This window comes from Plecotus auritus, assembly GCF_963455305.1.
Source record: "Plecotus auritus genome assembly, chromosome: X".
NCBI lineage: Eukaryota > Metazoa > Chordata > Mammalia > Chiroptera > Vespertilionidae > Plecotus > Plecotus auritus.
The window spans coordinates 110,029,404-110,052,107 of NC_137784.1; the positions used below are offsets into that span (position 1 = coordinate 110,029,404).

The 22,704-nt window shown below is 38.1% G+C and overlaps 1 pseudogene across 1 annotated transcript in view; it reads right to left on the reverse strand.

The window, feature by feature from the left end:
• LOC308240242 (olfactory receptor 10A4-like) overlaps nucleotides 1-19,633 on the reverse strand; it is a 31,029-nt pseudogene extending 11,396 nt beyond the window's left edge. Inside the window, exon 1 of the transcript in view lies at nucleotides 18,687-19,633. The product of the transcript in view is annotated as an olfactory receptor 10A4-like (transcript). The remainder of the gene's footprint in view (nucleotides 1-18,686) is intronic.
• Between the last annotated feature and the right edge of the window lie 3,071 nt (nucleotides 19,634-22,704).

Sequence of the window (22,704 nt, forward strand, 5' to 3'; positions counted from 1 at the left end):
AACATATTCAAGAAGATAAAATAGGACTAGAGTAAGCATATAAGAAAGCAATGGTTGGTTTGTTGGTATCACTATCAAGGTCTGAACAATGTGTCTCAGAGTCCTCAAAAAAGGTCACCAGAAAAATTACAAAGACAAAGAATTCTAACCCATGAAGATTCACACATCCAAGGAAAACAAGTTTCGTGACACTTGCCACATTTGCCTTTTTCTTTTCTTTATTTTATTTTATTTTTATTGTCTAAAATTTTACATATGTCTCCTTTTCCCCCAATTGACACCCTCCCCCACCCCTTCCCAGCCTGGGCAAGCCCCCACCACCCCAGTGTCTGTGTCCATTGGTTATGCTAATATGCATGCATATAAGTCCTTTAGTTGCTCTCTAACCCTCCCTCCCCTACCATTTGTCTCTAGATTGATATATTCTTGTTCATCAAATTATGTTGATCATTATATACCACATATCAGTGAGATCATGTCATATTTATCTTTCACTGACTGGCTTATTTCCCTTAGCATAATGCTCTCCAGTTCCATCCATGCTGTTGCAAATGGTAGGAGTTCCTTCGTTTAATAGTGGCATAGTATTCCATTGTGTAGTTGTACCACTGTTTTTTTATCCACTCATCTGCTGATGGGCACTTGGGCTGTTTCCAAATCTTAGCTATTGCAAATTGTGCTGGTATGAACATAGAGGTGCATATATCCTTTCTGATTTGTCTTTCTTAGGATATAGTCCTCGAAGTGGGATTACTGGGTCAAATGGGAGTTCCATTTTTAACTTTTTGAGGAAACTCCATACTGTTCTCCACAGTGGCTGCACCAGTCTGCATTCCCACCAGCAGGGAAGGAGGGTTCCTTTTTCTCCACATCCTTACCAGCACTTGTCATTTGCTGATTTGTTGATGATAGCCATTCTAACAGGTGTGAGATGGTACCCCATTGTCGTTTTGATTTGCATCTTTCAGATGATTAGTGACTTTGAGCATGTATTCATATGTCTCTGGGCCTTCTGTATGTCCTCTTTCGAAAAGTGTCTATATAGGTCCTTTTGACCATTTTTTGATTGGATAGTTTATCTTCCTTTTGTTAAGTTGTATGAGTTCTCTGTAAATTTTGGAGATTAAACCCTTATCAGAAATAACATTGGCAAATATGTTCTCCCATGCAGTGGGCTTTCTTGTTGTTTTGTTGATGGTTTCTTTTGCTGTGCAGAAACTTCTTATTTTGATGTAGTCTTATTTGTTTATTTTCTCCTTAGTCTCCATTGCCCTAGAAGCTGTGTCTGTAAAGATATTGCTAGGACATATGTCTGCTATTTTGCTGCCTATGGAGTCTTATAGGACTTTTATGGTTTCCTGTCTTACATTCAAGTCCTTTAGCCATTTTGAGTTTGTTTTTGTGTATGGTGTAAGTTGGTGGTCTAGTTTCATTTTTTTTGCATGTTATCTGTCCAAATTTCCTAGCACCATTTGTTAAAGAGACTGTTTTGACTTCATTGTGTGCTCTTGTCTCCTTTGTCAAATATTAATTATGCATACTGGCTTGTGTCGATTTCTGGGTTCTCTGTTCTATTCCATTGGTCTATATGTCTGTTCTTGTGCCAGTACCAGGCAGTTTTGAGAACTGTGGCTTGGTAATATAGCTTGGTATCTGGTAATGTGATCCCTCCAACTTTGTTCTTCTTTCTCAGGATTGCTGTGGCTATTAGGGGTCTTTTTTATTATTATTCCAGATGTATTTTTGGAGAGTTTGTTCTAGATCTTTGAAATATGCCATTGGGCCCTAACCAATTTGGCTCAGTGGATAGAGCGTTGACCTACGGACTGAAAGGTCCCAGGTTCGATTCCGGTCAAGGGCATGTACCTTGGTTGCGGGCACATCCCTAGTAGGAGGTGTGCAGGAGGCAGCTGATGGATGTTTCTCTCTCATCGATGTGTCTACCTCTATCCCTCTCCCTTCCTCTCCGTAAAAAAAATCAATAAAATATATTTGAAAAACCATTGGTATTTTAATGGAGATTGCATTGAATCTGTAGATTGCTTTGTGTAGTATGGACATTTTAATGATGTTGATTCTACCAATCCATGAACATAGTATGTTCTTCCATTTGTTTATGTCTTCCTCTATCTCTTTTTTCAATGTCCTGAAGTTTTCTGAGTACAGGTCTTTTATATCCTTAGTTAAGTTTATTCCAATGTATCTTAATTTTTTTGGTGTTATGGTAAACTGGATTGTTTTTTCGTTTCTCTTTCTGTGGGTTAATTATTGGTGTATAAAAAGGCTACAAATTTTAGGGTGTTAATTTTGTATCCTGCTCTATTGGCAACTTCATTTATTAGGTCTAGTAGTTTTTTTATGAAGTCTTTGGGGTTTTCCATGTATAGTATCATATCATGTGCGAATAAGGACAGCTTTACTTCTTTTCCAATTTGAATGCCTTTTTAAAAATTTCTTTATTGATTAAGGTATTATATATGTGTGCTTATTCCCCCATTACCTTCCATCCCCCCACTCATGCCCACACCACCCTGTTGTCTGTGTCCATTGGTTAAGTTTATATGCATGCATACAAGTCCTTTGGTTGATCTCTCCCCCTTACCTGTCCTCTCCCCTATCTTCCCTCTGAAGTTTGATGGTCTGATCAATGTTTCTCTGTCTTTGGTTCCATTTTTGATCTTCTTATCTGATCACTATGGCTAGCACTTCCAGTACTATATCGAACAGGAGTGGTGAAAGTGGGCATCCTTGTCTTGTTCCTGTTCTTAGGGGAAATGAGTTTAGATTTGGCCATTGAGTATAATGTTGGCTGTAGGTTTGTCATATAAGGCTTTTGTTATGTTGAGGTATGATCCTTCTATTCCCACTTTGCTGAGAGTTTTTATCAAGAAAGGGTGTTGGATTTTGTCAAATGCTTTTTCTGCATCAATTGATATGATAATGTGATTTCGTCTCTCAGTTTATTTATGTGATATATCATATTAATTGATTTGTGGATATTGTACCATCCTTGCATCCCTGGAATAAATCCCACTTGGTCATGGAGTATGATCTTTTTAATGCAATGCTGAATCCAATTTGCTAGAATTTTGTTGAGAATTTTGGCATCTATGTTCATCAAGGATATTGGCCTGTAGTTCTCTTTTTTTTTTTTTTGTGGTGACTTTATCTGGTTTTGGGATTAGGGTAATGCTGGCTTCATAGAAAGAGCTTGGAAGTGTGCCTTCCTCTTGAATTTTTTGGAATAGTCTGAGGAGGATAGGTTTTAGTTCTTTGAATGCTTGGTAGAACTCCCCTGTAAAGCCTTCTGGACTAGGGCTTTTGTTTGCTGGAAAATTTTTTATCTCTGCTTCAATTTCTTTGGTGGTTATCGGGCTATTCATTGTTATTTTTTATTATTCTTGATTGAGTTTTGGGAGCTTGTATTTTTCTAAGAATATGTCCATATCATCTATTTTGTCCATTTTGTTGGAATAGAGTTGTTCATAGTATTTTTTGATAATTGTTTGTATTTCTGTGGGATCAGCTGTTACTTTCCCTCTTTCATTTCTGATTTTATTTATTTGGGGTCTCTCTCTTAGCTTCTTGGTGAGCCTGGCTAGAGGTTCATCAATCTTGTTTATCCTTTTAAATAATCAACTCTTGGTTTCATTGATCTTTTGTATTGTTTTTTTGGTCTCAATATCATTATCTCCTTTCTGATCTTTATTATTTCCTTCCTTCTACTTACGCTGGACTTTTATTGTTGCTCTCTTTCTAACTCTTTGAGTTGTAGGTTTAGATAATTCATTACCATTGTTTCTTGTTTTTTGAGATAGGCTTGTAGAGCTATGAACTTCCCTTTCAAGATTGCTCTCAATGTGTCCCATAGATTTTGGATTGTTGTGTTTTCATTGTCATTTGTTGCCATGATGCTTTTTATTTCTACTTTGATTTCTTTGGTAACCCAATCATTGTTTAATAGCATGCTATTTAGCCTCTGTGAGTGTACCCCCCACATCCTGCATGGTTCAGGGTTCAGTTTCAGGGTTTGGGCTCTGGAGGAGGCCACATGCAAATGAAAGAGACTAGACAAGAAAATATTAATTTGGGAATTGGGGGCCAGGCAGAAGCCCAAGAGAGGACTCAGCTTTGCTCTGGCCTTGCTATCCCTTTTATTCAGGGTTGGGATCCACCTATAGCCCTTAGGCAGGCAATTTCCAATAACAGGCAAACTATCTTATCAGTAAGGATTTACATAAGACTGAAAGGTGGAAGTTGCTTCAGCTACCTTTGTCTCAACTAGACAGTGGGTGTATGGCTCTGTCCCTTGCCAGAGCCTCAAGGTTGACCAGCCTTCTGGGTTCCTTGTCCACCCCTTTCTGCTAGTGAAGGCAATGGGCAGCTTCCAATGAGCCTCCAGGTGTTTGATATTTTTTATTGTTTTTATTGTAGTTGTTTTCTAGTTTTATGCCATTGTGAACTGAGAAGATGCTTGATATGATTTCTATCTTCTTGATTTGAAGAGACTTTACCTGTGACCCAATATGTGGTCTATCTTTGAGAATGAGCCATGTGCACTTGAGAAGAATGTACATTCTGTGGCTTTGGGGTGAAATGTTCTGAAGATGTCAATTAATTCCATCTGATCTAGTGAGTCATTTAGGATTGCTGTTTCTTTGCTGATTTTTTGTTTAGAGGATTTGTCCAGTGGTGTTAGTGGGGTATTAAAGTCCCCTACTATGACTGTATTGCTGTCAATCTCTCCCTTGATATCCTCCAGAATTTTTTTTGATGTATTTGGGTGCTCCTGTATTGGGTGCATATATGTTTACCAGAGTTATATCTCCTTGTTGATTTGCTCCCTTTAATATTATGAAGTGGCCTTCCTTATCTCTTGTTATGGCCTTAACGTTGAGGTCTAATTTGTCAGATATAAGTATTGCTACCTCAACTTTTTTTTCTTTTCCATTCGCCTGAAAAAACTTTTTCCATCCCTTGACCGTCAGTCTGTGTGAGTCCTTTGTTCTGAGGTGGGTTTCCTGTAGACAGCAGATATATGGGTCATGTTTTTCTTATCCACTCAGCTACTCTATGTCTTTTGATTGGGCATTTAATCCATTTATATTTAAAGTTATTATTGATAGGTACTTGTTTGTCACCATTTTTATTCTTTACCCCTGTGTTCCTTTTTCACTTCCTATTTGTTCTTTTTACAGCAGACCCTTTAGCATTTCTTGCATTGCTGGTTTGGTGGTAATAAGCTCCCTTAGTCCCTTTTTTGTCTGTGATGCACCTGATTTCACCCTCAATGTTGATTGATAGCCTTGCTGGGTACAGTATTCTTGAATTTAGACACTTCCTTTGCATGACTTTGTATATTTCATTCCATTTTCTTCTGGCCTGATGTGTGTCTGTTGAGAAATCAGTTGCTAGTCTGATGGGGGATCCTTTGTAGGTAACTTTCTGTCTCTCTCTGGCAGCCTTTAAGATTCTTATTTTGTCATTGGCATTTGCCAATTTAATTATAATGTGTCTTGGTTTCAGTTTTTTTTGGTTCATCTTGTTTGGGACTCTGTGAGCTTTTTGGACTTATGTGAGCTTTTTCTTCCTTATATCAGGGAAGTTTTCTGTCATTATTTCTTCATACAGGTTTTCTATTCCTTGGTCAGTTTCCTCTCCTTCTGGCAGCCCTGTTATGCGGATGTTGTTTCATTTCGTTTTGTTCCAAAGTTTCCTTAGGCTCTCCTCCTGTTTTTTAAGGTTTTTTTTCCTAGATGCTCCTCTGCTTGGATATTTTTTCCTACCTTTTCTTCTAGCTCATTGATGTGGTCCTCCACCTTTTCTAGTCTACTGTTGATGCTTTCTATTGCGTTCTTTATTGCAGCAATGTAATTTTTCATTTCTTCTTGGTTCTTCATTTCCTCTTGGTTTTTACACATATTATTGAATTTGTCTTCTATACTTTTCAGCAACCTTATGACCATTTCTCTGAATTATTTCTCTGACAATGGAGGTTGTTTGCCTCCTATTCATTTACTTCCTTTTCTGGTGATGCCTCCTTTTCTTTTGTATGCGAGCTGTTCCTTTGTCTCCCCATGATCACTCCTCTCTGGATGTCTGGTTTGTAGTTCTCTTTCTCCTGCATTGACTCTCCCTAGGCGATAGCTGACCTTCCCATCCACGGATTTCCTCACCATCCATGGATTTCTCACCAGCTGTGTTTAATTCTCTAATTCCAGGTGGATATTAATCTAATCAGCTGTTCCTTCTCTCTGCTCTGTGAGAAGGCAAAGGGGTCGTCCGCATACTCACACCACTTTGTCTCTTCTTGGACAGACTTTCTAGGTGCCCATGTTTGAAAAGCTGGAGTCTTGATATTCCTGGGTTCCCAGCTGAGGTAGCTGGTCCCTGGCGGTTGTGGTTGTAAGGTCCTGGTAGGTATCTGAGGGTCTCCATGGTTGAAGTTATGGCTGGGCTTCAGATCACCGCCACTCTCCCCTTCATGATGGCACAGTCTCTGTGCAGAGCTGGCCACTCCAGGAGAGATTTCAGCAGCAGTAGAGGCTGCCTGGCCAGGGGAGCCTGGTCTGTCAGTCCCTAAAAATTCTTTGGAATATAGCTATTCCTCACTCACAATTGCATACACTCTCTGCACATCCACTCACTTTCCTTTTGTTCTCTCACTCACACACTATTTTGCAGTCTGCCATCCTGTCAGCAGCCATCTTAGAATCCCCATTTGCCTTTTTCTTACTATTGGATGTGCACTAGAGTACTGGCTCTTAACTAAGTTCCATCCATTAGGACGTATTTGGGAAATTGTGGGGACATTTTGTTTGCCAAAATGCTTGGGAGGTTCTACAGACATTCAGTAGATGGAGGCCAGTGATACTAGTTGTTCTGAAATGCATGGGATAATCTTGTATAATAAAGAGTTATCCTGTAGCCCCACAGTTTTCAAATATTCCAGTGAACCTTAATAATATAGGTAAGAAAAACTGTCTATAATTACATGAATCCTGTCTTATCTCAACAGTAGCTTTTATCTTACTATTTTCCTATATCTCTATGTTTTATGTTTTCCTTTCTTATATGTAATGGCTCCCAATCCTCTTACTTTTCTTAAATATAAACTTATTCATTTTAAGTTGGTTCAATCATGTAGTCTATTATGTTGCTTGATATAGTCATGCTCTTGAATTTATATATTGAAATAAATATCATTTTATTATAAATTACTTTCATTTCTCATTTAAATTTCAGTTAGGTCACTATATTGATTTTTGTGAAATTATGAATGTAGGTAGGTTATAATATCTATGAACTTTATTTCAGAATAGTGGAGTCACAAAATATTTATTATTAAGAGCAAGTATGACAACAACAATGAGGTACCACTTCACACCTGTCAGAATGGCTATCATCAACAAATCAACGAACGACAAGTGCTGGCGAGGATGTGGAGAAAAAGGAACCCTCCTTTACTGCTGGTGGGAATGCAGACTGGTGCAGCCACTGTGGAAAACAGTATGGCATTTCCTCAAAAAATTAAAAATGAAACTGCCATTTGACCCAGAAATACCACTTCTAGGAATATATCCCAAGAAAATAGAAACACCAATCAGAAAGGATATATGCACTCCTATGTTCATAGTAGCACAATTCACCATAGCTAAGATTTGGAAAGAGCCTAAATGCCCATCATCAGATGAGTGGATTAGAAAACTGTGGTACATCTACACAAGGAATACTATGCTGCTATAAAAAAGAAGGAACTCTTACCATTTGCAACAGTATGGATGGAACTGGAGAGCATTATGCTAAGTGAAATAAGCCAGTCAATGAAAGAAAAATACATGATATCACTCATTTATGGATAATAAAGAACATTATAAACTGATGAGCACAAATAGATATAGAGGCAGAGAAGCATTAAATAGACTGTCAAATGACAGCGGGAAGGCTGGGGAGGGTTGGGGCGGGGGGGGGGAGGTAAGAGATCAACCCAAGGACTTGTATGCATTCATATAAGCATAACCAGTGGACGCAAGACACTGGGAGGGGGTGAGGGCATGTGCTGGGGGGTACAGGAGGCTGGGGGAAGCTCAACTGGGAAAAAAAGGAGACATATGTACTACTATTTGTAATACTTTAAACAATAAAAAAAATAAAAAAGAGGGAGTATAAAGTCTAAAAGAAATGAGAACTACTGATCTAGAGCTAAGAATAAAAGATTAATATGTATAAGAAATAGGTTTTCCATTGTTGAAATCCTGGCTCATTATTACCAAAGTAGGAGGAACAAATCATCAATGTGAGTGAGCCACTGGGGCAGAAAGTTTCTGTCTAAGAATCTTTACTAGTGTGGGTCAGGCCCTTTTCATTAACTTTTCATTTCATCCTCACAACAGCCCTGTAAGATAACTTCCATTATTATTCCATTTTTTTGGATGAGGTCATTGGACCTCAGAAAGATAAAGTCAGTTGCTCAAGTTCTCCTAGTCACTGAGTGGAAGAATGTAGAGGAAGTCCAAGTCCTCTGTTACCTAAGACACATGCTTTCTATTATCTTACTCAGGCTCTCCAAGAGCAATCTGGGGAAGAAAGTGCTAGATATACCCATCCTTTTTCAGAAAAACCTGTCTGTAAAGATCGATGGATGGGGATCTCTCAGCATTTTTTTAAATCCTCACCTGAGGATATTTTTCCATTGATTTTTAGAGAGAGTGGAAGAGAGGGAAAGACAGAGAGAAACATCAGTGTGAGAGAAACACATTGATTGGTTGCCTCCTGCAGGAGCCCTGACCAGGGCCCGAGCCTGGGAGGAACCTGCAACTGAGGTATATGCCCTTGACCAGAATTGAACCTGGGACCCTTCAGTCCTCAGGCCAACGCTCTGTCCACTGAGCCAAACCGGCTAGACCTCTCAGCATTTTTGAGTGCTTCAAGGGGTGCTAAGAGATCAGAAAAAAGTAACACAGAAACCCCTTTCTCTCAATGAGTTTCTAATCTAATTGAATACTACATAAGATGTATAATAAGTCCATGGTTAAATTAGAGGAAGGAGAGAAAATGGTATTAACTGGAGTAATGGTAAGTGCAGGTGTGTGTGTGTGTGTGTGTGTGTGTGTGTGTGTGTGTGTGTGTGTGTGTGTGATTGTATCCCATGTGTGTCTTCAAGGAAATTTGCACAAGGATTTACAGAGTGCCTACTACGTGCATGGCAAAAGCAGGGAAAGAGATGAAAGACAGTGAAATACTGGGACAAGAAACCTGTCCTTGAGGAGGTAGAAGGACATACCTATTTGTCAGAGGTCAGAGGCTCATGGAAGAGGAAGACTGCATTATTAAAAAAAAGTTGGGGGGACTTGTATGCATGCATATAAGCATAACCAATGGACGCAAGACACTGGGAGGGGGGTGAGGGCATGTGCTGGGGGTAGGGGAAGCTGGGGGAAGCTCAATTGGGAAAAAAGGAGACATATGTACTACTATTTGTAATACTTTAAACAATAAAAAAAGTTGGGGGGGTAGGGACTGGGATGATGAGGGTAAATGGGGAGAAAGGGGAGATATCTGTAACACTATCAACAATAAAAAGTATATTTAAAAAAAGACAATTTGGGAGGCAGAGCAGGGGGTCATTAGCTGTGCAAGGCAAGAGAAGAGGGGGTAAGTTGAGAGGCCAAGAAGACAAGAAAAGGTTTGAGAAGTGCCGTGGGGAATGAATAAGGCCAAAGAATCAACAATAAATGAATAAAAGATTGTAGAGCTCCTGCAGGGCTCTGGTGAAGCTAAGCAGCAGGGATGTATGCATTTCTTGATTATCCACTTTGTGTGCTACACATAGTAAATATTCAACTCCAGGCAGCTGCCTCTGCAACTTCTGCACTCTTGGTCCCCCAGACAATGTTCTGTCTCATTCTTTCCTGGCAACAAATTCTGAAGACAGAGCATACACATACAGGGTTTGCTGTTATAATCAGAATTTACAACACAATTAATCTGACACGTATTTAATGATATGCATAACTGTTATTGTGCTTGGTGGCAATTAGGCATAAATTGTAAACAGTTCACATAAATGCCTGTAATTTGAATCACTCCCACACAGTTAAACCAAATTCTTAGTTTCTTTCCTGAGTTTGTCAGCTCTTGTATATCCCTCATCTGCATTCACATCAGCAGTGCAGATACTGGGCTTGTGTTAATCATTACTTTCATCAAGTATTTGTTATTTTTAGATAATAAAATATGGAGTCTTCTGGGCCAGTAATTATCTCTGGCCACCACCCATATGGCTCTTTCATCTGAAGTGCCCATCAAGAACCACTCCTCTCTCATAAGGTCTTCTTCCAGCCTCAGAGGGTGATTCCTGCCCCTTTCCAAGGGATTATAGTTGGGGACAGAGGAAATAACTTTGGCTAGTGGTGGCATCATAGGGGAAAAATGAATCTCATCTGGAACTCCAGGGTCAAGTGGATCATAGGGTAAGGTAATATGACTAATTTAGCCACCCACCCTTATCCCTGCCTCTGATCCTATGAAGTGACTAATACAGTCATCTTCATAGCTTCCCTTAAGGGGATCAATTCATACTAAAAAGAAAACCGTGCTCCAACCTAACCCTTGAAACATCTCTCCCTTCATTAAATGAAACAATTGCCTGAAATGCCTTTAAATTCCGGATATGTGTTGTTTTACTTTTGTTATTAAAAGAAAGTGGTTTTAAACCAAAGAATTTATATGCCCATATGCATAATCCATGGACACAAACAATAGTGTGTTGAAGGCCTGAGGAGGGAGACGGGAGTGGAGAGGAGGGGGTCAATGGGGGGAAAGAGGGGCATCTGTAATACTTTCAATATTTAAGATACATTTAAAAATAAAAGTAAAATAAAATTCTCTAGATAAAAAAGAGAAAATGGTTTTAAAAATTCCAAGGAACCAGCATATTGATGGGTATACTTGTCAGTAGATTAAGCTTTGGAGTCAGACCTGAATGCTACAACTTGCTAGCAGTGAAATTTTTATATTTACCCTTTCTAAACCTCAAGTTCTTCATCTGTAAAATGATGATAATAATAGTGTCTATCTCATATGACTGTTGTGAAGATTTTGTGGTATCATGTATGTAAAATATTAGTTCACTGACTAGAGCATAGTAAATTTTTAGTAACTATTAGTTGCATTTATTATTATTGTGATTATTGTTATGTTTAGCTATAGTTTTGGCTTCCTCATTATTGTGACCATCCCTCAATGTGTTTATTTTTGTAAGAAGCAGAACTTCAGGAAATGAATGTATGAAACGCTAGTGGTAAATCTGGGTGTTAAAGCCACAGATGACCTTAAATCAAACAGAAGAGAACAGATGGCTCAGACCCTCATCTATATTCCAATTTTGTTAGAGGGAGGTTGGTGCTGACCTGGTACACAGTGAAACCTGACATTTAGAGAAGACTGAAGCTAGCCCAGATTAAAATGATTATTATAAATTCATTTAACCACCAAAATATATTAACTGAACCTTCAGTGCAAAGCACTGGGGAGACAGATGTGATATAGACAAGATATTTAAGGAGAGGAGAGAGAACATGTACAACAGTATAACAAGGACACTAACAGAGGGGCATCTTTGACACAATGGTAGTACCTAGGATGGAAAAAGTATTCATCTCTGCTTTAGAGGAGCAGTAATGCTTCTCTTCAGAAAAACAGGTCTTCAAGTGAGTGAAGAAATGTATTCAATGATATAGTTTACATATTTTAAATCTAATGTGGGTAAAGCTGCATTTTCCCATATAGCTGAATTTTCTGAACTTACTTTTCACTTCCTAAAATGACATGGATTACATGGACACTATTCAAATTACCATTTCTCTATAACAAAGCACACAAGAAATAGTGGAATAAAACAATTGAATTATGCTTATTAATTCTATGGGCAGGAATTTGGACATATCACAGCAAAGATGGCTTGTCCTCATGTTGAAAAACTTCATGACTAGAGGCGACCAGACAGATAGGAAGTATGAACATCTAGAGCAGCAATTTTAAACCTTTTTAATCTCATGGCACACATAAACTAATTACTAAAATTCTGTGACACATCAAAAAATATTATCTTTTTTGATATTACAAAAATAGGTATAATTTTTATTCATTCCCACCAGACAGCTATTGTTATGTTGGCATTTTAAAAATATATATTTTAATTGATTTTTAGAGAGAAGGAAGGGAGAGGGAGAGAAACATAGATGTGAAAGTGAAACATTGATTAGCTGCCTGCTGCATGCCCACCACCAGGGATCGAGCCTGCAACCTGGGCATGTGCCCTGACTGTGAATCAAACTGATAATCTTTTGGTGTATGGGATGATGCCCAACCAACCAAGCCACACTGGTCAGGGCATGAAGAGCATTCTAAGCAGAGAAAATATCATATGCAAACATTCTGAGACAGAAAAAAATTACAGATATAGTAAATTGAAAATGTATCCCAAGACAATAATGTGGTTAAGGCCTGGGAATGGGGTGGGAGAAGGGTGGAGGGGGTTAATGTGGGGGGCAGAAGGGGACATCTGTAATACTTTAAACAATAAAGATCATTTTTTTAAATAATAAAAAATAAAAAGGTAAAAAATAAAATACAATATGGTTTCAATGAGCTCTTTAAAAATGAGAGAGAGAGATAGAGATAGAGAGAGAGAGAGAGAGAGAGAGAGAGAGAGAGAGAGAGAGATCCCATATGTGGCCAGAGAACATAGAGAGAATAATAGTATATGATAAAATTGGAACCAAACTCTTTAACAGGTCCACTCCCACTTATCCTGTCTTTTATTTCTATTAGGCAGCCCTTATTTCCCTTCACATTACTTGTCAGAAGGATTTTGGTAAGAGAAATATGGCAATTAAGTAAAAAGAGAAGGAAATATGGCTTTTGAAGAAGTAATAAGGTAGAGCCAGTCTGGTCTTATTGTTTGGATTGCCGTTAAAAGTCAAATATTGGACAGCAGGATGAAAAGTTTCCAAAAGTTGCTCAATCAACAAACATATGAAATATCTTGGTGCCTAGCTTGTATATTGCTTGTCAGAGATGATAGTAACCTGAAGCCCTAGCCAAACTGAGAAGCCTCAGAAGCTTGGCCACTATCTTCTACTTTCAGCAATCAGGCTACTGCATAGTTGTTTGGATACCTTCTTGGTTAATATTTCTTTACTATATCAAGGCAAGAAAGGGTTCAATGACATTCAATAATGATGATAAAGATGATTATAATGATGATAACTACTAAATTAATAACATGTATTAAATATCTCTTATGTGACAAGGATTTTACATACTTTATCTCTTTTAATCCTCATAAAACCTAGTAAGGTAAGGTAGATATTAGTATTTACATTTTACACAAGCTAGTCTGCCTGAATGGCGAGCCCACTCTTTTAAGCATGATAGAATACTATTCTTCCAGATAGCAAAACATACAAATAAGCATTGATACTTTGTACATGGAATGCCCCTCAAGGTAAATATTTCACTTTTATCCAGATGCCTGGCTTCATATAGGCCAAGTTGAACTTCAGCCTAGGCAAAAGTTCTATCCTTTTTGAGACATTGCCTTCACATTCTAATTCAGGTTTTTCTCAAAGGATTTCTTCTTTGCATTCTGGTTTAAGAAACAAGTCCTTAAACTGATGAACAAAAACAGATCCAGAGACAGAGAAACATCGATCAGACCGTCAAACCTCAGAGGGAAGGTAGGGGAGGCGGGGTAAGGGGGAGAGATCAACCAAAGGACTTGTATGCATGCATATAAGCCTAACCAATAGACACAGACAACAGAGGGGTGATGGCATGAGTGGAGAGTTGGGGGGATAATGGGGGGATAAGGACACATATGTAATACCTTAATCAATAAAGAAATTTAAAAAAAGAAACAAGTCCTTAAGCTTACACAAACCACCATTTTGAGCTTCAATTATCCTTGGAGAGCATGGCATGTAATCAGCCTCCTTAAGTACTTTGAATTAAGTGATATGCAGAGAATAGCTTGCCTTTAATAGATCTCCTTACCTGATTTCAATAGGGCCCTGTCTCAGGTATTAAAAAAAAGAAATCCAATTAGCTCTAATTGCTGCTCTCCATGAATGTGTTGCATTCTCATTGGCAGATGGCAGCTGGTATTGAGGAGGCAATGGCTCTTAAATTTTCCAGGTAGAGATACCATCCCCATTTTTCTTTACCACATTTTACCCCCTCTCCTTGCCCCAATGCATACTACAACCAACATATCTCTAAGATTTACGACTCCAGATCTAGGAATATGGTTATTAGAAATTGATGATCTTTCCAACAGAGGCCAGTCCCATTCCCAGATCAAGCCATTCAATTTTCCCTTGGCTTGGTTTATTTAGTTGAACAAACATTTACTGGTTTCAGTCTATATGTTTGGTACTATGTAGGTGGTCTATTGATTAAACTAAAGAGTTTTCAAGGTAAATTCACATGAACATTATTCTTTTTGTTCCCAGAATAATGCTATATACATAGTGGGTGTTTATATTTAAATTTATATTTAACATATTTTTATGTTAAATTTATATTTAATGAGCATGTTGAAAACATGGATGTATGAATGACTGAATGGATAACTTAGGCTGCCTTTCTAAGGGCTCAAGATAATGCTTGTCTCTGACCCAAACAAAAAATGCTCAAGATTTTTTACTCCTCACTAAAAATTTCATTGTCAAATTTGCTCCAAGATCAATCTCAGACTTAGAGAATTAGAAGCACCCTTAAGACATACAGTATTAGAGGCCCGGTGCACAAAATTCATGCATAGGGGTGTGTGTCCCTCAGTATAGCCTGCAACCTCTCCAATCTGGGACCCCTCGAGGGATGCCTGACTGCCCTCTCACAATCAAGGACTGCTGGCTTTTAACTGCTTGCCTGCCTGCCTTCCTGATTGCCCTTAACTGCTTCTGCCTGCCAGCCTGATCACCCCCTAACTACTCCCCTGACGGCCTGATTGATGCCTAACTGCTCCCCTGCCAGCCTTATTGCCCTTAACTGCCCTCCCCTGCAGGCCTGGTTACCCTTAACTGCCCTCCCCTGCAGGCCTGGTTCCCCCCAATTGCTCTCCCCTTCAGGCCTGGGTCCCCCCCAACTGCCCTTCCCTGCAGGCCTGGTCACCCCCAACTTCCCTCCTCTGTTGGCCTGGTCACCCTTAACTGCCCTCCCCTGCAGACTTGATCGCCCCCAACTGCCCTCCCTTACAGACCTGGTCCCTCCCAACTGCCCTCCCATGCTGGCCATCTTGTGGCGGCCATCTTGTGTCCACATGGGGGCAGCCATCTTTAACCACATGGGGGCAGCCATCTTGTGTGTTGGAGTGATGGTCAATTTGCATATTACTCTTTTATTAGATAGGATAGTTAAGCCTTTACTTCAGGCAGGCAAACAACTACCCTGCAGGATAAATAGCAGCATTATATAATACAATAACAATTGATTAAGAGTCAAATAGAGGTCTGATCCACCCACTAACTAATTGTGTGACTTTAATCAAGTCAACTAATACTTGTATTTATTTTTAAATGTTTATTTGAATACCTATTCTGTGTCAGGCCCCATTTTAAGTGCTGAGAAGAACTGGAGGTGAAAGTGAGGTAGAGACCAAAATGAGTAAGACATGTTTTTGTATTTAAGGAACTTATTATTAAGTGGAGAGACAGATATACATGTAAAAATAATCACTGTATAATGTCATCAATACTCACATAGAAATATATTCAAAGTGCTTTAGTAATATAGGAGGGAAATCTAACTTTAGAGGGGTAGTAAAGAATCAGGGGATATTTCACAGAATTTGTGACATTTGACATTTGATATTTGACTTGGGCTTTGAAGGACGAAAAGTTAACCCAGAAGAGGTGAGGCAGAGGTAAAAGTGGAAATAGTATGTTTATAGTCATGGAGTCATTAATATTATAAGACCTTTATTCTATTCTTAACTGATGATCTTTTTGTCAGAGGTTGGTTAAACACAAGAGGGATGTGAACAAATTTCCATTGCAGGAAGATCACTCTGGTGACAATGTAAGGGAGAGCCTAGGAAACCATTCTCACTTCATGCCCATCCCCTTGACAGCCTTTATGTTTGTACTGCCATAGTGGACTGAGAAGAACATCAGATATGCAGCTCATACTTTTCTTCATTGGGTTTTCTATTCTAAAAATAGTAACTCATCATGTTGTTAAGTATTGTTATGCTCACTGGATGTTGAACTCTTCTATCTTGGATAATAGTAACAAATGCTAAATTAAACATATATGCTATGTACATTTTTTGTATTAGTGTACAGTGGTGATAATACACACTGTACCTTGGTTTTTGTACTTACAATATATCATAGAGATCTTTCATATCAACACATGCATAGTTGACCCACTATTTTATGTTGTTTTTGTTTGTTTATGGATACATTATATTTTATTGCATGGATTACTTTAATATATTTTACCAGTTAGGTTGATTTTAATCTTTTGTTTTAATAAATAATCCTGCCCTGACTGGTTTGGCTCAGTGGATAGAGCATCAGCCTGTGGACTGAAGGGTCCCAGGTTCGATTCTGGTCAAGGGCATGTACCATTGTTGCAGGCGAATCCCCAGTAGGGGGTGTGCAGGAGGCAGCTGATCGATGTTTCTCTCTCATTGATGTTTCTAACTCTCTATCCATCTCCCTTCCTCTCTGTAAAAAATCAATAAAATATATTTATAAATAAATAAATAAATAAATAAATAAATAAATAAATAATCCTAAAATGAAAAACTAAAACAAATTTTAATCTCATGACATTTTTATCTCATACATTTTTATATCATGCATTTTTATCTAGAATTTAGTTGGGGAAAGGGGACAGACTGGGATTTAGATTGCATTACATTACTTTTATCCTTCTCACATCACATCTAACTCATGTTCCCTTAAGAAGTCATCTGCAGTGATGTCTTCCATGATCCAAGAAAACAATTTTTGACATTCCAAGATTCTGGGCTCCCCTTGGTTATTAGAAAGATCACAGATTTTGCGTTAAGCAAACCTTGAGCTCAAATTCACATTCTGGTTTCATTTCTGCCTGGCTGCATGGTCTTGAGCAAGTAAATTAAACTCTGGGACTCATTTGTGATACCTGTAAAATGGGGATCATACCAGTAGATAGCTCACAGTGTTGCTGTAAGGATTTATCACAATAATCAATGCAAAGAACTAAGCATAGCTTTTGGAATCTATAAAATGTTTAGCAAACAAAAGCTTAACACATTTTCTGTTTATTAATGTGGAGAACATTGATGGGACAAAGGAAAACCCATCAATTTCACTGTAACTATCCATTAACACTAAAAAAATTGCCACTTTATTGAGGTTTTCAGAAAGTGCCAAGAATCACTACAAAAATCAACTAAAGCAGTCATATTTTTGTGCAAAAAATTTAAAGTTATCAAGACTGCATTATAAAATTTACAAAAGCCTCCATTAATAAAAAAAAAGGGGGGGGATAGTAGGGTAATATCATGTAAGGAAAAATATCCTATAAGTAAATTACATCTAGAAAACTTTTACTTTACAAAATTAATTTTCATTTGTAATGCTAACAGCAAGACACCCATGAAAAACACACATGGTGTCTAAATAAGATAAAGGAAAATCGTTTGGGCAAAAATAAAAAGGATCCCAAATCAATTATATAGAAAAGACTCCTTTATTAACTTTTGGTTGAGAATATGTTTGTATATTTTCAGAAAACAACTCCAAGACCATGTGGATTCCTGCAACAGAGAGGAATTGACAGGTCTGCTCCAACCACGAAGACAAGAGGAGAAACAGTCCAGAGATGGAAGACGCTGACGACGCCTTGCCACGCTAGCAGTCAGCAGCTGTGTGACGCAGCAGGTTGCTTAGGACCAAACCAGAGAGGGTCGGACCTGCATTGCCACCATGTGCCCACCATCCAGATATCATTGCTGACATGTACACTTAAGGAACTGTTTGACATTGAAAAAGGGAATCAGAACTGTTGGACATTGAAACTGGGACTCAAACATTTTTTGTTATTATATGTTTATTTCTAGTCTGCAGAGGCAAGATTTTTTTAAAGGAAAGAAATGGGGAAAATAGATATGAAGGCAAAGAAGCATTGAACAAACTGTCAAACTACAGCGGGAAGGCAGAGGAGGTTGGGGAGGGGGGGCTGTAAGAGATCAATGGAAGGACTTGTAAGCATGCATATAAGCATAACCAATGGATAAAAAACACTGGGGGGTGGGCAGGTAAAGGCATGTACTGGGGGGAAGGGGAGGCCAGGGGAAGGTCAATGGGGAAAAAAAAAGAGACATATATACTACTATTTGTAATACTTCAAACAATTAAAAAATAAATTTAAAAAAAATCAAACTTCTTTTGATAATGTATACATTCTTCATTGCACCAATTTTCTCAGAGCTACCTTTGCATACTTGTTCCTTAGGGTGTAAATCAGGGGTCCTCAAACTATGGCCCGCGGGCCACATGCGTCCCGCCAAGGACATTTATCCGGCCTCCCGGGTGCCGCTGCCTGTCCTGCTTAGCAGCCCACTCGACCCGGGCCCACAGTGCACATAGGAATTTGTTCATAATTTTTTTTTTAAGCTATAGTCCGGCCCTCCAACAGTCTGAGGGACAGTGAACTGGCCCCCTGTTTAAAAAGTTTGAGGACCCCTGGACTGTAAATGATAGGGTTTAGGGCAGGGATAAGTACTGTATACTAAAGAGAAAGAAACTTTAATAAGTCTTCATACTGAGGCCCTGATGGGAAGCCATAGGCAATACTCAGTGTCCCATAATACAGACTGACCACTGTCAGATAGGAGGAACAATTGGAGAAGTCCCTCTGTTTCCCTGTGGTAGAAGAAAACCTCAAAAAAATGTGGAGATAATGTACTCTAGTAAGTATAAGAATTCAGTTAGCAGGAAGGGGTTAAGGGTAAATAAAGAGGTGCATATAAAAAAGGTAATCTCAGCTACTTGAGTATCAGTGCATGCCAGTTTCATGATGGGCTTCCAATCACAGAAGAAGTGGTTAATCTCATTGGAAGCACAGACTGTTAACAGAAAAATGAGAACCAGGAGAAGAATGGGTGCCAGAAATCCAGCCACCCAAGAGACAACAGCTAACTGTAAGCAATCTCAGTAGTCCACCATGCTGGAGTTATGCAATGGGTTACAGATGGCCATGTAGCAATCATAAAACATGACAACCAGGAAGAAACATTCTGTAACCACCAAAGCAGCAAAATAGTAAAATTGGCAAGCACAACCTGAGAAGGAAATAGGCACATGAGCTGATAACAATGTCTTCAGTATCACAGGCTCAATGTTAGTGTTGTACCCGATATCTAGGAAGGAGAAATAGCCAAGAAAGAAATCTAGGGGGGTGTGAAGGGAGCAATCAGCTGACACCACAGTTAGGATTACAATGTTGCCAATGAGAGTCACCACATAGATGACCAGATATATCCAAAAAGAAGAAATTGAAGACCACGGAGATCCCCCAAACCCAAAAGGATGAATTCTGAAATTTGAGTTATATTTTCTTCAGTGTTAGCCATGACTTAGATGTAAATAAAATGAATATTAAGAATGACCATTGATTAAATGTTATATTTAGAAAAAATCAAACTGCTTAGCAGCATCATACATATCAAGCATAATTGGCTTCCTTCTGGATGTTCAGGATTCTTAATTAATATATTTGACTACAATCTTCCAAATGTCATTTGGAAAGATAATCTATGACTTCAGTTACCTCATCATATATAGAACGCATGAAACAGTGAACTATGACACAAAATTCTGAAACAGTGAACTATGACACAAAAATATGCACATTTTTTCCTGATATTTATTTTGAAAAAAATAGAAGGAAAATGTCCTATCCTTGGAGATCTTGCTCTGCTCTGTTTTTTCTACTGATGCTATTGGTATTATCAATAACAATGAATATTATGAATCACTTATGTATAAATTATATAAGGTCTGTGATCAAATGTGTTTCCTGTTTGAGAAATTTTATACCAATTAAATTATATTAATTTAATTTCATTATGTTGAAGGATATATAATCCTTAAAGCTTATTTGATAGTAAGCTTTCTAAGCATTAGTAGAGGAGGCATAGTGGAGTGAGGATGAACTAGTCATGATAAGGAGATGGTACAGCATAGTGGAAAGAGACTTATCTGAATATAAATTCCAGCTTGCCACTTAATATCTGTGTGTCTTTGAGTAAGTCACATCACTTGTCTGACAGTTCACTCAGCTATATAATAACATGTTTTCTGCAATCACCAGGCCATATGAGCCATTTAATGCATTCATTCATCTATCTATTTAACCATATTTGGGATCCTTTTTATTTTTGCCTAGTATGTGTCAAAGTCTTTGAAAAGGTGTTTAGAATAAAATAGTGAAATAGTTAAGAATTTTCAAAGTCAGAAATACATCATCACAAGGAGTTCATATTTTAGTTGAAAATGAAAACTAAAAACAAGGAGAGATCCATAAAATAATTTTTGAGTTATGTACTATGAATATGAAATACAAGGAGTCAAAATAAGAAATATGCTGTATGTATATATGTTTGGGAGGGGAGTATTTTGTTGGTATGGTTAAGAAAACAAAAAAAATGAAACCTAAAAAAATGGGAAGGAGATAGTTAGGCAAGACTTGGGAATGTGGGTGGGGAAGATTATTCTAGGCAGACCTTAAAGAAAACATAATTAAAGTGTTAGAAAAACTGACAAAGTGAAAAAATATAAAGTGGAGTAGGGAGTTGGAGAGAGTGAGAGAAAGAGAGAGAGAGAGAGAGAGAGAGAGAGAGAGAGAGAGAGAGAGAGAGAGAGAGAGAAAGTGAAAAAATATAAAGTGGAGTGGGGAGTTGTAGAGAAAGAGAAATAAGGATGAAGAAGAGAGGAGTGAAAAATAGGAGGGCAAGATCATCCAGGTTCTTGTAGGCTATGGTATGCAATGTAGATTTTAAATACAGTAGAAATTCATTAGAGGGTGTTAAGCAGGACTGTGATCAAATTTACAGTGAAAAATAACTTTTGATACTGTATAATACATGAATTGGAGGGAGAACTTCATGGACAGAATGAGAGAGTTAAGACACTATTTTAGTGAACCAAGTGAGATATGATAGTAAAACTGAATAAAGTGTTTGCAAAAAAGATGAAGAGGATATAGATTCAAGATACATTTTGTAGGTAGAAATGCCCGGACTTACTAATAAATTGGATGTGAGGCGTGATGAAAAGTTAACTATCAAAGATAACTCCTGGGTTTCTGCTTTGAGTAACTAATAGGATTTATTTAAATGGTGATAGTGCAGAGGGAAAATTTAGGAAAAACACAACTTCAATTTGGAGGTATTAAGTTGGAGATGTTTATGAGAATTCTGAGTAGAGAGGAGAGGCTGACAGGTGGATTTCACCATATGTATCCCATAAAGAAGGCTGGAATGGGATATAAATTTAGGATTTATCAGAAGATAGATAATATTCAAAGCCATGAGAATGACTAAGATGAACTACAGAGAGAATGTGAATATAAAATAATGGTCTACCCTGAGCTTTAATGCCCTCTTTGTCTTAGGCCTGACAGAGGAGAAGATATAAAAAAAATGAAAATTTAAAGGAAGGAGTCAGTGAGGTAGGATGCAAACCAGGAGGAAATAGAATATAGAAGCCATGTTTCAAGAGAATTGCTGATTGTGTTAAAAGCTGTTGTAGTCTGGCCGGTGTGGTTCAGTGGTTGAGCATCAACCTGTGAACCAAGAGGTAACTGGTTAGATTCCCAGTCAGGGCTTATACCTGGGTTGTGGGCTCGATCCCCAGTAGGGGGTTGCAGGAGGCAGTAGATTGATGTTTCTCCCTCATTGACGTTTTTATCTCTCTAATCCTCACCCTCCTGTCTTTTAAAAAATATCAATAAAAATGTTTGTTAAAAAGCTATTGTAATGTTAAGATAAAGATACAAAATGGTCTCTCATATATGGTTACATGGACAATAGATTCAGTGAAGTAGTGGAGACTGGAGGTGAACAGAGAAATTGGGTGAAACTCTAGAGAAATCACTGACCCTACCTTTTGCATGCTGATGAAAATGATCCAGCAAAAAGGGAATATTAATGATGGTTAAGTAAGTGAGGAGATACTTTTGGAAGTAAAATCTTTTAGAAATGAGGGGGGATGGGATACAGACCACAAGTAGAGGGGTTAATGTTTGATAAAGGCAGGAACACTTTTAACAAGAGGAAGGGTAGAGAAAAGAGATACAATTGTAGCTAAATTGCTATATTTGATCTTAGGAAGAAGATGGAATTGCTTCTAATGGTTTCTGTTTTCTCAATGAAGTTGGAAGAAGATCATCATGTAAAAGTGAAGGTAGACGAGGAAATATGGGAAGTTTGAGGGCAGAGGAAAAAGTGTAAAATAGTCATATCTGGAAATGGGAAAGCTGTCCTACTAGAACAAATACTACAATTTCCAGATAGTATTGGATGACAATTTGATCTTTGAGATTATACATTTAAGACAGTGAATCTAGACTGTCTTCTTGCATGATTTTCTCTTGCAATGGTTAGCTACCAGAGTTGAATAGGAAAATAGTTGGTTTCAATCA